Here is a 16,135-nt window from a genome sequence, read left to right as displayed (position 1 = left end):
CAAGTAATCTGCCAGAAAATTGAAATTAAAGCCCTTAGTTCGCAACATGACGTGAAGTCGTCATATGAAACGTCTTCCGTTTCATACACAGTTTATTCTCTAGGAAAAGGAATAGGTTTGGTGAAACGCTACCAATGCACCATCGTTCAAATGAAACTTATATATGGGTTGAAAAAAAGATAAAAAGATACTAGATGGTCCGAAGACTTTCACGTATAATGGAAACTACTTCCTCTATTCAACATATCGACCTTTGTGTAATGAAGCAAAAAACTAATGACCAATGTTTGCAAAATCAAAATGCTAAAATATTTGAGTCACAAATGCTAGATTTTGAAAGACTCCCATAAGTTGACATTTTGAAAAAAAATTATAGGCTTGCTATATGGTGAAATAGAATTGGTGCTCATCATTTAATGGATGAAAGATGAAGACATTTAAACATACCTAAAACAGTGAAGTACTGTACCTTATGTAAATAAAATTGCATTGAAAATGAGAAACATGGCCTAGCCTGGCTTATTATTTCACGAAAATTTCAATCTTGCCTTTGCAGTCCATTAAATTCAACTGGTAGTTCCCCTACCAGAATTATAGAAAAAATGATGTTCGTGTAACTGGAATAAAGAACATATTTTAAGGAGCATTTCGTTATTATTTTGTTAAAATTCAATCGCTTTTGTGGTTTCAGTTCGATCCCTGGAAAATACTTTTAAATTGCCAGTCACTGTTTATCTGCCAAACACGTGTCATATGAGAGGCAGAGTGGTGGTTGACTGGGAGTCAAATAAACCTGCCTATCTATTTTTGTCGCTTCTGTGAATCATAAAAAATATCTTGCAAACCGTGTCTGATATGAAACGATGATAATGATAATATACCAGCCCTGAAAACCTACGATTAATTAAAACATCTGCAAAGAATTTAGAATAGCCAGTGTTACATGAAACAAAATCTATACACACAATGTAGGTTCACCAACATGTTGGTTCACGGCAACGTTTTTCGACGGATCAAAAATCCCCATATCATATCTATGCAGGATACCCCAAAGGAACATTAATACTAATTGGTCAAGTAGTGTCAAAAGAGAAGTTTTAAAACCTTGTAATTGACCACGACGACGTCAGCGGACGCCTAGTGATGGCAATAACTCTTCGGCAAGGTGAGCTAAAAACGGGATGGGACACAAGAATTACAGGGTCGACGAATTTTAATTGCCACTGGACATAGGGAGAAATATGTAGGGTAGGGCAATTTCGCTTCCTGTGGCGGATCGCAAAGGTTCCTACTCCTTATGAATACCACAGCAGTGTTTATAAACGTGCAAGGGACATAGCATCTCTCTCAACACGTTCCACCGCTATGGTTCCGTATCATGCCGGTACCCCAGTCCACCACCTGGAGCACACAATCCAGTTGTTTGTGCGCAGAGTACTTTAACCCCTGGTCCCGAACGTGGCGCGAGTTTTAGACCAACTGGCAATGACTTTAGGTAGTACGTATCTTTTTCTTGTAACACTGGTTTTAACACTAGTTCTTTGGTTAAAGTCTTAAACAGCCATTTCGGTCTAATCAAGTCTGACCTGTCAGCATGAAGACAAAAAATGTTAAGACTAATTCAGCCGTTCAGTAGCTGTTAAGACTGTTATCGGCGGTGACCATACATGTTTTGTTCAGTCAGTTTTGAGTCGGTTCAGTCTATCGTATACAGTACCGGTTCAGTCACGTTCAGACTATTTCAGACTTGCGCCGAAAATGTTGTCATATTCATCAAATTTGAGAAATTTTCGCTAATGGGAACTTTTGTATATCAAGGCATCTAAATCACTTTAGAACACACGATCAAAGTCAAGTTTACACTATATAAAGTATCGTCGATATCGGACGGAAAACCTTAAGTGTTGCGAATAGATACCTGCTGCAAATTAAGGGAGATAAATTTTGACAAAATGTTGGTCCGCTAGACCGTGACCATGACACATTGGTATTTACAGGTTGTTAATAGCAGTCAATGATGCATTCAGGTTTTTATTTATTAAGCATTGGTCTAACTTAAAATTTCTGTTCTGTGTCTGATTTTCTTTTTGTTATCATTTTATGAAATCAAAATTTGGAGCCGAGCGAAATGTATAAAAAAAATTAAACCCTTGAAAATTTACTCAATATTGCAAAATAAGCCTTAGGGGTAGCCTATACTTTTTTGGACAATACAGTAGAACACTATATTTTAGTTCGGCATGATCCCAGAATGTCTAATCTCAGGATGGCTAATGAAATTGTGCCCAGAAAGTCTAATGCAAAAAAAAATAGTTATATTCCCAAAATGTCTAAAAAGGAAAAAAAATAGTAATAAAAGAAACAAAATGTAATATTCATTGAAATTATGAATTATTATTTATATTTTTATCATTTTAGCCAAACACCATTACAATTTGTTTGTTTCATAAGGTTTTTTTAAGTTGGTCTTCCGAATTGACATCTTTTGGTTTTTTTTAATAATCAAATATGTCTGACAACATGGACAAAGGGGATATTGGTGTGCAGACGATTAATAAAGTGTTGAATTGAACAAAAGAAAAAAAACAAATGGGAAAAAATAGTTGTAAAAACATAGTCTTTCACGATTCAAGTAATAAATTCTATATGATTTATGTTAAATCAGGTTAAAAAAATTACCATTAGACATATTGGGAATTACCCTTGATTTGTTATTAGACATTCTAACTAGGTAAAATTTACCGTGAGACATTCTGGGATTAGATATTTTGGTCTTCAACCTTTAGTTCATACTTATAATGCCCAATTGATTATCCTTTTTATCATACAGATTTTCAATACATTTTATACAATGTAGCTATTTTCAAATAAATTTTAAATTCTTAAGTGTTTTGGCGGGAGAAAGTCCGAGAGTTTAATTCTTAAGTGTTTTGGCGGGAGAAAGTCCGAGAGTTTAATTACAGGTTTTATTTCACAGTCATGTGAAATATCAGAATTTCTTACTCAGGGAACGTTCTATAATTCACCGTCCCCTACATCAACTACCATGACATTACTTTGTATCTTATATAATCACAACGATTACAATATACACGCGTTATATATTGTTACATGCCATTCAGGCTACATCCTGTATATTGTATCCATTTCACATAAACATGTATTACGTCGAGTTAATCGAATAGATATTCAATGAGTGGGTTTGACTTCACTTAATATATTTATTATATCCATTTTAGGCACAAAATGATACAGTTCGTTAGGAAAATGTGAAATTTTATATTCTCTTTAAAATGTCCTTAATCTTGCATATTGTTTGATATTTGATGGGACATCCATATATCATTTCTTATAATTATGTTTGGTAAAATGGAGTTGTGTATACATGCTTAATATTAATTAATTCGTGCATTTTTGACAGCAAAACAAAAAAAAAATAAATAAAAAAAAATACGTCTTCTCACAAAAAAAAACTTTTAATATAGTGATTATACTTATATTGCACCTTGAAAATATTTAGAGTCTATAAATTTAGGGGCATGTGGAACATGAAGACTGCGTGAAACTTTCCACATATAAAGTGCTTGCCCAATTCATAAGTCTGAGTGTCTTAACCTGATACATGTATAGGTTAAGTGGTTAATCTTCATTTATGGTTTGATGCACCAGTATTGTAATCCGATACATGTATGTTTAGTATTTGTGTACAATAGCGTCACGCTACACGTATAGGGGGACATCTGCAGTGAACAATAAAAAGTATGCATTCGAATATATTTGACCGTCATTAAGGAATACAGTAGCGGATCCAGCTGATTCTGGGTTATGTAACCCCTCTTGACCTTTTTTTTCAATTTCTGCATTAACCCATGAAAGGCAATTAAGCATTACACTGTGCGTTATCGATTAATCAGAATGACAGTTATGTTCCCAAAATATTAAATCCCCGATAGGCTAATGAAATTGTGTCCAGATTGTCTGAGATTATAGCTATATTGAATGTCTAAAACGGAAAAGTTAGTAATTGTGAAAGAAACAAAACGTAATATTTACTGAAAATTTTAATTATTAAGTATATTTTAGCGAAACATCTTTACAATTGTGTTTTTATAAGGGTTTCAAGTTGGTCTTCCAAATTGATACCTTTCATTTTTTTTTAATAACGAATTATACCTGACAACATGGACAAAGAGGATAATGATGTGCGAACAAATAATAAAGTGTTGAATTAAACAAAAGAATAAATCATAGATTCAGATTCAGATTCAATATTTTATTATAGTCTCACCACTTGTAATATACATATACAATACAAAAAAAAAAAACAATAGTTACAAATATAAAACACTAACAAGTGCCATTCTAAAAAGAATTATGAGAGACTGTATAAATCTACAATGTATGTCTCTTATTATGACAAACCAATTACATATTCATGAATATAAAAAGGTATTTCTACTATTTAAAATATTAAAACAGGTTTTCGCAACCATATAACCACAATCATCTGATTTAAAAAGATAAATAAATTTTTCATCTTCATTTAGATATCTAAGTATATCACTATATCTATCAATGTCTTGAAATAAATTCAATCTTAAGTCTGCATATAGTGAACACTGCATTATGACATGTTTCTCATCTTCAATAGAAGAATCATTACAAAAAGAACACTTTCTATCTTCGACATTTTTACCCTCGTATCGACCAGTTTTAATTTTGAGTGGGGCAACACCACACCTAAATTTTGTAAAAGCATTTCTATATCTATAATTACTGATACTTAGTAAATATTTCTTAGTTTGATACACATTCTTAAATAACTTATAAGTACGTAATTTTTTACCAACACTTTAATCAATACTTCTATTTTCCCATTCTGATATATACTTCTCAAAAATAAGATTTTCTAAATTTGAAACATCTCGTCTACTTAAGACATTTTCAGTGTCTATAAAATTATAAAAGTTACACTCTCTTAGCTTATCTTTTACTTTATAGCACCAATTCTTCTTATTTATATTTACACTCCATTGAAAAATTTTATAGTTAACTCTGTCTCTTTCCATAACAGTGAATCTCTTCCACTGTCTAAAAACATTTGACCATTGTTTTGTGCATGGAGGTCTCCAACCCATATCACCACTGATAGCATCATTAGGTGTATACTTCCCTACCCCCATAAAAATCTGATAGCTCTGTTCTGGACAGCGTTTATGCATGAAAAATTTCTGGTTCCCCAAATAGCAAAACCATAATTTATCACTGGCCAGACCAGGGTATCAAACAGTTTAGTAAACGTAGGGTATTGGAAACCACCATGTTTTTTACTCTTTACTATAAGAAGACTAAGGGCTCTATTTGCAGACTTGGCCACTGTTTAGCCATTTCATTATGATCTACATGTTGTGTAAGTAGTAAACCTAAATACTGATAACATGGTACAATATCAATAAAGTCACCATTAGATAAAAAGGACATATTTGTACAAGGAACAGATGGGTTCCTAAAATGTACAATTTTAGTCTTTTGTAGATTCACCCCAAGACCTTTTCTATTACACCAATTATTCAATACATTGAGCATTAGCTGTAAGTCATTCTCATTTTCAGCCATAAGAACAATATCATCAGCATAAAGTAAAATATTAACTTTATCATTACCAATATCAATACCAATATCTAAGGCCTTTAACTCTGTAACCAAACTATTTATAAATATATTAAATAAAATAGGTGACAATACACATCCTTGCTTAAGACCTGAATTAACATTAAACCAATCAGTCATGTGATTGTTTACCTTGACTGCACATTCTACATGGGTATAAATACCTTTTAATGCACATAAAAATTTTCTACTCTTAACCTAATTGGTCTAAATCTTCAAACAGTATATTTCTATCTACTGTATCATATGCATTTTTTTTATGGGAAAAGATTGCTGTAAAATCATAGTCTTTCACAATTAAAAAAATAAATTCTATACAGTTAGAATACCGTCTGTGATTTCTACAATTAATAGCTTTTAATTAACGGAGAAAAGAACAATTGATTATTCAACTCAACATGGAAAGAATCAGCTTGTGGTTTATTCACGTTTCTCCAACGCTTAAATCATTTAAAAATAGCATCCAACATTTTTTATTGGAAAAGGTAAAATACAGGTACATTTTGATATTAAAACCCTTTTGAGGACCCCATATTCCCTTACTTCTTACTTTAATTGATGTTGTTTTAGTCTGTCTAATAATTGAATGTTTGAGAAACGTGAGCACACCCAGCTTGTATCAGTTATGTCTTCATAACTTCTTGAATTACTCAAATACTCTGTTGGTTCCTTATTTACCTTTAGACATTTTGGGACTTCAATATAAACTACCTGTTAATTCTATCCCGATCGGCTTGTTTTCCTCTTCAATAATATGCATAGCCAGAGAAACCCGATCACTTAATCTTTACGTATTCTCGGCGTCGCATAAATAAGATACTGTTAAAATTTGAATAAAAATATTTTCTACGACTTTGTTGAAACCTACCTTGTTTAAATTGTCTTAAATGACTTGCTCATTCGTTTAGCCAAACAGCTTCTCCCTAAACATTGAATGGTTAAATTCCGGTCAGATTTTAATTCTCGGTCCCAGTAATTACATTGTCGAAAGTCGGCCATGTTTACAGTGATTGCGTTCGTAGGAGATGTTGTTTACGTTTAAATGGTTTGTCAAAAAACCGGATAACCTAGAATGCATTTCGGCGTAAGTTCGGATATCTCGGATTTATTTTACGCGAACAACGTACAATTTCGAGAAGTTGTTCAAGCAGACGATTGTCACCGGAGTTCGACGGGAACTTACGAAATTCGTTTGTAAACAAATCGTCCCGTAGAAACCAACATGGCGGATATTAGTATGGGATTTTCCCATAAGCGTAAGGATTTGTTACACACGATTTAAGCCGATAAGCGACTCGTTGGTACTAACACGTCATGCATATATGCGAACTATCTTCAGATTAAATAAAAGAGAGAAAACTCTAGCGATAAGTCCCGACGGTTTAAAAAGTATAGCTTCAATTCAAAAATGTGCTGTATGTGACGTCGAGTATAGTTCAAAGTTAAAAAAAAATCATATAAAGATCCATTCAACTGTTTTGTATTAAATTACGCGATGAATTGAAAATATCTTCTTGTGATCCGAAGAAAATTTACAAACATGTTCAGCACATTTTCCCCTTACATGTACATGTACATGTGCATGTGTGGCAGAGTCAAACTTAATGGTTTGTTTTTTTTTAAGTAATATTTTTTTTTATTTCCGTAACATTGTAGTTGTATTTTTATTATTTGTTTTTATTGCATATACTAGTATGATTAGTACATGTCCATTTAATTCCTATATCTTTCAGCGGTAGTCTTAGTTCATGGGTTTCTACTGGTCGTTTTCACGGGTCAGTGTTCAGGGTCATTTTCACTTGGAAGTCACGTGAGTGGCTTCGAGTATTGTAAGTATAAGAATGACAAAAGGGCTTCCGGCAGATGACTTCACGGACGGAAATGCTGTCTTCAAATTAATGAGTGATTCTCTTTTAAACTTTAAATATTTCACCGATATCCCAAATGAATGATATCTCAAACATTTTTAAGTTTTAATTTTCAGCTAAATTTTGTCGAACTGGTAAATCGAGACGCCAAACTATTTTTTGCCGCTTGGCCGCGTAGTAATTTCAAAGAAGATAATTAAAAGCTATTCCGGTTCCCGGGACTACTGAATATTGCGATCGGGAACCAGTCTAGTTAAGCAAATACAATTTAATTGGAGTTATCTCTCTTTGGGTGGTGTTGGATTTTAACTATGCCCCGTGGATGGTATTATAATCAAAATCATTTTAACATTAAATTACTTTATGAATTTAATATAGTGCATTTATTTCATTTTACCGCATTATTTATTAATCTATCATTTGTTCTCTTTAGATGGACATTACACATGCAAGATGAAATAGTCGTTATTCACAAAGCATTTGCACCTCATGCAGGGTATGTAGTTCATGTAATATTTTTACCATTTTGTCAGTTTTGTATAAGTAGTTCTAGCTAAAGTCGCTAGAATATCGTTAAGTTCTCTTTTATTTACATTATACATTATTTCTTTATTTCGCCCATATTTCACAGTAAATCCGTATTTTTGCTGTATCTGGTAACGGGATGAATTTACGGAAGACGTGCATTTTATTTTTTGTATGTTTCATGTTAAGTTCAGAATACAAAGTAACTACTTTGAACCTTATGTAAAAGTTATTGAAATAGCATATTATACATGTATGTGTTGAACTGATATCGTATACTATGATAGAGAATCCTATACTATCTCTACGATTTGATAATTTAACATATTTTACATGTTTATTGTTAAATTGCACTAAGTATTCTTCATTATTGTATCAGTGCTGTTATTGTGAATTGCAAACTATGAATGGAATGAAAGAATCCAAACCACCTATATTTAGCCACTAGAAGCCCTGTTACACATGATACAAATAAACACGAAAGCTCCCGTTTCGAGAGAGAGAGAAAAAAATGTAGCTGTATGTACGTAATACGTAATATTTTGTACTGGGACCATCGTGTTGACGAACCATATTGACTAATACTATAATAGTTTTAATTTGATGAATAATAAATAAAACTGAAGTCCGTTGACCATAAAAACCGGGGGACTCACATATGCTTTACTTTTTATTGAGTTATTAGTTAGAGAACAATTCAAGTATCGAAATTGGCAGAAGAAGTGCGTGTGGCATAATTAGTCTGTGATATATACATCTAGATCCAGAGGATTCCACCCTTATGGGTAATTTTGCTAATTACGTGCAAAATTTACTCAAAAATGAGCAGTTTATAGCCTGGTTCCCCAATTCTAATTTATCATCCATGTATTCGACCCTTGTGTTGAGGTAAAAATACTTAAAGTAAAAAAGAATACATCTGGACTTTTCGACGATGCACACGTAAATCCAGGGACATAAAAGTATGTTCTCTTTCAGCTGGAATACAAGTGGACTTGCATTCTAGTAGTATACAAGGAGTAAATAGTGTTATATTTCTATTTTCTATGTCTGGTTTCTGGGACTGAATAAATTATTACTACCTTGAAAATGGGTACGACTCCGGGATTGGAGGAGAGGTTTTGGGAGTGTTGTTGGTCGTCTGCTGGATACTTTTTGTGATGTGTATTCATGTATAGTTGAATGTGAAGATGAACAATTCACAAAGTTAAAGCAGTTCGTAGTTCTTTAGTTGGTAAATGTTTCCCAGACCCCCCCAAAAAAAACAACAACAAAAAAACAAAAACAAAACAAAAAACAAAACAAAACAAACAAAAAAAAACGCGACAATAGTCCAAAACCTGCGAGTGATTATCCTTCAACTTCACTTGTAGTGAGTATTATCATATAGTTAAATGTAAAATAGGTCCCTTCATTTAGACTGTAAATACAGGTTCATTATATTACTACTGTGACATATTGTATATCCCTAGAGCAGTGTATGGTGAATGGCTTTTATTTAAGAAACCTTATTTGACATATGTGACTTTCGCTTCAACGGCGGACGTTAATATGAAGAGTCGCAAGACAATTGGGAAATGATTACTGAGAAACCAGATTTTTTAAAAAACAAAAATCCCTGATTTTATGGGGCGTTAGCCCGGTACGCCCTTTCTTGGATTCGCGAAATGAAATATGGGATAGCGGATATAGGGCTACTATCAATATCAAGGATTTTTGTATTTATTTTGGTGATCTTTGAAAATATTTAGTTACTTCTATAATTTGGTAATACGCTGGTGCGTTTCTTGCGTTTTACCATATATGTTCTTTTAGCTTTTGGACTGAAGCGTATACGAAGTCCTATATTTCTAGCCAAGGACCAATAACTCGGCCCAAGGTCAATATGGACTTTAATCAGTCCAATATGACGTATTGTACGGGTGAAAGCCGTATTGGACGGCTTGATCTTGAATTGGACGGCCAGATCACGTATTGGCGCACTTTTTTATTTTGTATTGTATCGGCAGTTTTAATCATATTTAAGCTAATATTCGAACTTTAGTCAATAATACTCATTATTCCTTGAATGTACTAAAACCAAATCTACAATTACTTCCGAGAATTCTACAAGTATTCTTTCGCTTAGACTTACGCATACATTGTGCACGTGAAGGGTGTCAATGGCGGCCGGACCCAGAGATTCCTAAATGGGAGGTGATCTTTCGAAGGGTTTCAAACTTTTTTTTATAAAAAGATAAGCTTTATAAAAGGCCGTCCTTTCGGACGATTTTGAAACAAAAACTATTTGTCTTATTTTCCTATTTCTAAAAGATTGGCAAAAATTAAGTGACTCTTATACATTCTATATTTTTTTGCATGTACATTATGGCTGCAATCGTTTCTTATGATATTATTCGGCATTTACCTACTACATGTCACTGTAGTATCATAAACCTATAGTTACAGGTCAATGGCTGTGCCGTACCAAAGAAAACTATTATATTCTACTAAACGGTAAAACTGAGCTACGGAAAGTTCCAAAAATCTGGATTACTTATAATTACGGTTTAACTTCTGACATTAACTTTACAAAGCATATTCTCAAACACTTATTACATTTTTACTTAAACATTATTTTGTATTTACTGCGATAGCGATAATGACCTCGCCTGCTGTTCGGTCTTTATTGTTTTAGTCAATACCACTGTAATGTGGGCAGTCTAAATATCACGATATTGACCAGTCTATCAACAACTAGTATATAATTAAATCCATTTCTCAATGACAAATTTTTGCCCCGTGCAGGTCCGGGTGTTAAAAGAATAGTCCTGCAGCAGCGCTAAGCTTGTCGTAAAAGGCGATTAAAGAGTGCTCAGAACCCCAGCCGGGGGCTAGGGCGCTCTGCCCACAGAGCAACTGGGATGTGTGCCCCAGGTGGTGGAATGGGGTACCCCTGGCGTGTTACATGCTGGGGTTGTCAGGCTATAATACGGAAAACCTGACCGCCAACAATAGTGGTGCACCGTGATGGGAAAGATGCCACGTTCCTCGCACGTTAAAGAACCCTACTGTGGTATTCTCCCGGAGTAGGAACCATAGGGCTCCGCCACAGGAGGCTAAATTGCCCGACCATACCACCTCTCCCTATTTCCAGTGGCAATCAAAAGTTGTCGACCCCATTGTCCTTGTGTCCCATCCCTTTTTCATTTCATCATTTCATGTTCATTTTGTCATCAATTTCATGTTCATCGTCTGAATATAGCTGAAATATTGGTGCTCGGACGTTAAACCCCAACAAACAAACAAACAAACAATGACAAATTTCATTTTAGTATAGAAGGGGTAATTAGATGAGTGACACAACGTACATGTATCTTCGTCTCTTTTTTTTGGAAAAAAAACATTAAAATTCAAGTTTGTATACTGCACGTTTAGATTTCTAATAATTGTTATTTCATATTATTGAAAAATCAGTAATTTCAATTGGATAAAACCTTTTCACGTGGTATTAATTAATCCGCAGTAAAAAAGTTTTACCAGTCAATATCATGATGTAATAATGCCCGGTTACGACTTTAGAGTTACATACCCTTATCCAAACGCATTCATGATCAAGCAGTTGTAAATGTAAATATAGCGAGCAACAGGCACGAAACCACCATTAATTTTTCCACTATCTCCTTTATAGCCTTTCTGTAATTGAAAAAAAAAATCCACCGGCGCAATTCAATTCAGATTTTCAGGGATGTTAATATGAACCTTCCAACAACTTATATAAAAAATTAAAAAAAAAAATTACCATTATTTTTTTCAATTTAAATGCATAAACACAGAGATACCCTAACAAATGACCCAAAATGGCTTCCGGATGTTACAAACTTGACCTTTTTTGACCTCACCAAATCACAACCTAAAGGTCTCAGTATCGTATTAATTTTCCCATAGACTTCTATAGTGAAGTGCATATTTTTAGGATTTTTTAAAAAATATGTAAATTGATTCAATAAAACTTTCACTTATGTAGCATTTCTAAGGACATGTGAAAAAATAATTTCCCGCAAAGAAAATAGGGTGAGTCCACGAAGATCGGACAGAAAAGTAGTCTCGAACTATAAATAGCCATTTTCCCTACTTTCACTTTCGTTTTGCACTCACCAAACCAACCTTTTCAGTGGAACATTTTTATGATATTATGTTAGATTTTCTTTTAAAAAAGTTCTTCATCTTACAGTGTGATGTTTGCTCTATTTTATAAGTCATTGTTCATATCTTTTGACAAAATATTAGTTTGTAGAGAGGCAGAAAGAAAATGCACTATATTTTTATAGCATCCATGTTTTGACGTACACCTGCTCAGGGATATGCAATACGATACTGGTACCTATTACTAATAAATATTTCAATATAATCATAAAAGTTGTTGTTTTTCTGCTAGAGTATTCATTTTCATACTGAAAATTCAGAACATCATTGCCCTGCTATAAACATGAGTTTTCTATTAAAATTTTTATATAGGTACCCTATTCCAGGCATGAGACTAATATCTCAGTGTTAGCCAGAAAATATTACTTTTGATAAAAAGCTGCTGCATTAGTCAAACTAAGCAAATTTGTGGTTTATTCTGACATGGTAGATACATGAGCTGTACTATGAGTTCCAAATCATTATTTAATCCCCATTTGTGACTTCCATATATGGAAATATTAATATTCGAACCTCCGTTTTTGTCTTTAACTCAAGGGAGCCTCTTGTTTAAAGTAAAGTATAATGACTGGTACAACCAACTGTTTTAAACTATAGATATGGTCATTTCAATGATAATAAATCCAAAAAAAATTATACCAATATCATAGTTTTAAAAAAATATAGCTTTTCATATGCAGAAAATACAGATTTTAAGCCATTTTGGTACCCCAGGCAGATACAAAAGGACCTCAATATGACAGGAAAAGGACTTTTTCTTTAAAACAGATAGCTATGATGCAAGAAAAATAGTTTATTGGTATAAATATAATAACAACTGTCTGCTTTAGATACTTTTTGAAAAAATTCAGTTTTTATATGAAAAAAACACCTTTATTTTTCTTGCCGCATTATAAACTGTCCATTTGAACCACTAAAAAAAGTCCACTAAAAAATTGGCTGTTGACTTTTGTGACATTTCTGTGTTTAAATCAACCACACAGTTATATGGCAACTCATTTTAGCTATTTATTTGAAAGAAAAACAAAAAATAAAAAAAATATTCATTTTTTCATATATAAGAGGCAATGTATGGAAAATGACTATTTTCAAGTCCTAACCACATACTTAAAATGTGTTGTAACTTGAAAACTATCCTTTATGCAGGAGTATTACTTGCTTTAGGTTACATGAATATAGATATGCTCATCATAAACAGTCAAGATAATAATTTTATTGAACTGATATTATACAAATTCATGAAAACAAAATGCATTTCCAAATTTGGTAAAGATTAACCATAAATGCAAAAACCAGAGCTACCATAAAAAATCAGGTTCAAAAGTTGGCTAATTCATCTTAAAAGTGTTACCTGCATTGGGGTACTACTTTTTCAGCTGGTAAAGACCACTTGCTGAATATCCAACTTTACTTGAAAAACTGGCTTACTAGGTCTCAGTATCGTATTAATTTTCCCATAGACTTCTATAGTGAAGTGCATATTTTTAGGATTTTTTAAAAAATATGTAAATTGATTCAATAAAACTTTCACTTATGTAGCATTTCTAAGGACATGTGAAAAAATAATTTCCCGCAAAGAAAATAGGGTGAGTCCACGAAGATCGGACAGAAAAGTAGTCTCGAACTATAAATAGCCATTTTCCCTACTTTCACTTTCGTTTTGCGCTCACCAAACCAACCTTTTCAGTGGAACATTTTTATGATATTATGTTAGATTTTCTTTTAAAAAAGTTCTTCATCTTACAGTGTGATGTTTGCTCTATTTTATAAGTCATTGTTCATATCTTTTGACAAAATATTAGTTTGTAGAGAGGCAGAAAGAAAATGCACTATATTTTTATAGCATCCATGTTTTGACGTACACCTGCTCAGGGATATGCAATACGATACTGGTACCTAAATGTCATATTTCTCATTTCAACACATCATTCTACTAAAATAATTTCATTATTTCTCTTCCATTTGAGCACAAAAGTATGAAAAATTCTGAAAGGAAGCGTTTCTAAAAATTTGTTGAAAAATCCCCTATTATTATAGGAACTATATTCGAAAAGCTAAGGGCAGATAATTGTGGTCTCGTACCAGCACGTCAGCTACGTATCATGAAGCAGAAAAAAAGATTAGCATCGCTCTCTGAAATGAAAAAAAAAATTGTTGGGGAAGAGTGCATCTAACACTAGACAGGCAACGCAACCAGAGTTTTCCATGAATATTTTATGACGAAACGTTCTTATATCTCACCTGTTGCTATCGATCTCTTGCCAGCATTAGACCGTCTTGAAAGCTTTTCCGCTAAAGTTAGGAACAAAGACGGAGGCAAATATTCTGTTCAAACTCTTAGATCCTTAAGAGCTAGAATTCAAAGGTAAGCCTTAGAATCAAGTATAAAAAATTGAACCACACTAAATACCAAAATCAAGTTTTAAGGATCGTGTCAAATTTGTAAATATTTTATGTCACATGTTTTCTCTCTTTTTCAGATATTACAGTGACCAACCTCTGAAGATATCGATTTACATTATTAGTGCGAATTTTTTTTTCAAGGAAAAGGGAAATGTTTGCCGGGGCATGTAGTGATTTGAAACGATCTGGTTTAGGTAACGTGACTCATAAACCGTTGATCAATGAAGAGGACAAGATTATAATTCGATTTTGAAAATTGGAAATCAAATCCAAATGTGTTCATCAGAAAAGTCTAATTTGACCTAATGCTAAAGAACAAGAACAAGAAATTATGATGAAATGAAAAATGGGATGGGACACAAGGATAATAGGGTCAACAAATTTAGATTGCCACTGGAAATAGGGAGAGGTGGGTATGGTCGGGCAATTTAGCATCCTGGGGCGGCGCGCAAATGTTTCTACTCCAATAGAATAACACAGGGTTCTTTAACGTGTGAGGAACGTGGCACCTTTCCCAACGCATTCCCCCACTATGGTTTTTTGTCATGATTTCCTGGCCTGACGACCCCAGCATGTTATATGCCAGGGTTACCCCATGTACACCAGGAACACTCAACCCAGTTTACCTCCGGACCTGCACGGGACTAGAAAGACAGACAAAACCCCCCTTTTTAGCTTACTGCACAATGCACTTTTTTCAAAAATGAACACTTTACTTACGGGCTTCATTGTAAAATGAAAGTAGAATGCATCATTAAATGTGCCATCCCGCCGAGGCGGATAGCAGCTATTAAAATTTCAAGGTCTACAATTAAAGATGAAGCTCGGTTTTGTATTAGTTGTTAACAACACGATTATAGAGAATTTTAGCTATATTTTGACGCGAGGAACAAAACGTGTTTTTGTGAGTTTTGTCATTTTCCTTACTTTTTTTTATAAATACAAAGAAAAACATTGGAACTCAAAACTTCTGAAAACTGATTACAACACTAAGTATAAAATCCATTGATGATATGTAACAGAGTATTGATTTGTCGCAATCGGATGGACTTAGGACCCTGTGACTATAACGGTAACGCACAATGGACAGTGATAATAGCTCAACAAAGGGACCTTATTATGGCGTGTCTCAACCCGGTATACCTGATAGCAAATTGAATGATGACGACAAATCTAATTAAATCAAGTTTCGGACAGCTAGATAGGAAAAAAACGTTCAAAATAGATCTTCAAAATACTGATACTCAAGAACTTAGACGAATCAGGAATTCTCTATTTGATTTGGTAAAAAAAGAAAGAGCATATAATTAACGAAACGAAACTCGCTGAAAGAACTCAACGGGATAACGGCCAACCAATAGGCGAAAAAATTGCAGAAGATATCTATGTAACATTCCAATATCTTGAAGGAGCTAATAATATTTCTGAACTTAAACAATGCAGCTCGAAGGGTACGAGACGAACAACAACTGTATCAGATGACG

The 16,135-nt window shown here is 33.5% G+C and overlaps 1 pseudogene; it reads right to left on the bottom strand.

Moving 5' to 3' along the window:
- Nucleotides 1-4,433: 4,433 nt before the first annotated feature.
- Nucleotides 4,434-6,358, bottom strand: LOC148613733 (uncharacterized; annotated as a pseudogene).
- Between the last annotated feature and the right edge of the window lie 9,777 nt (nucleotides 6,359-16,135).

Source organism: Perna viridis, chromosome 6 (genome assembly GCF_037379345.1).
Source record: "Perna viridis isolate PV_CMFRI_1.1 ecotype Kerala chromosome 6, ASM3737934v1, whole genome shotgun sequence".
Lineage (NCBI taxonomy): Eukaryota > Metazoa > Mollusca > Bivalvia > Mytilida > Mytilidae > Perna > Perna viridis.
The sequence above is the reverse complement of the archived record's forward strand: the minus strand, read 5'-3'. Positions and strand labels throughout refer to the sequence as shown.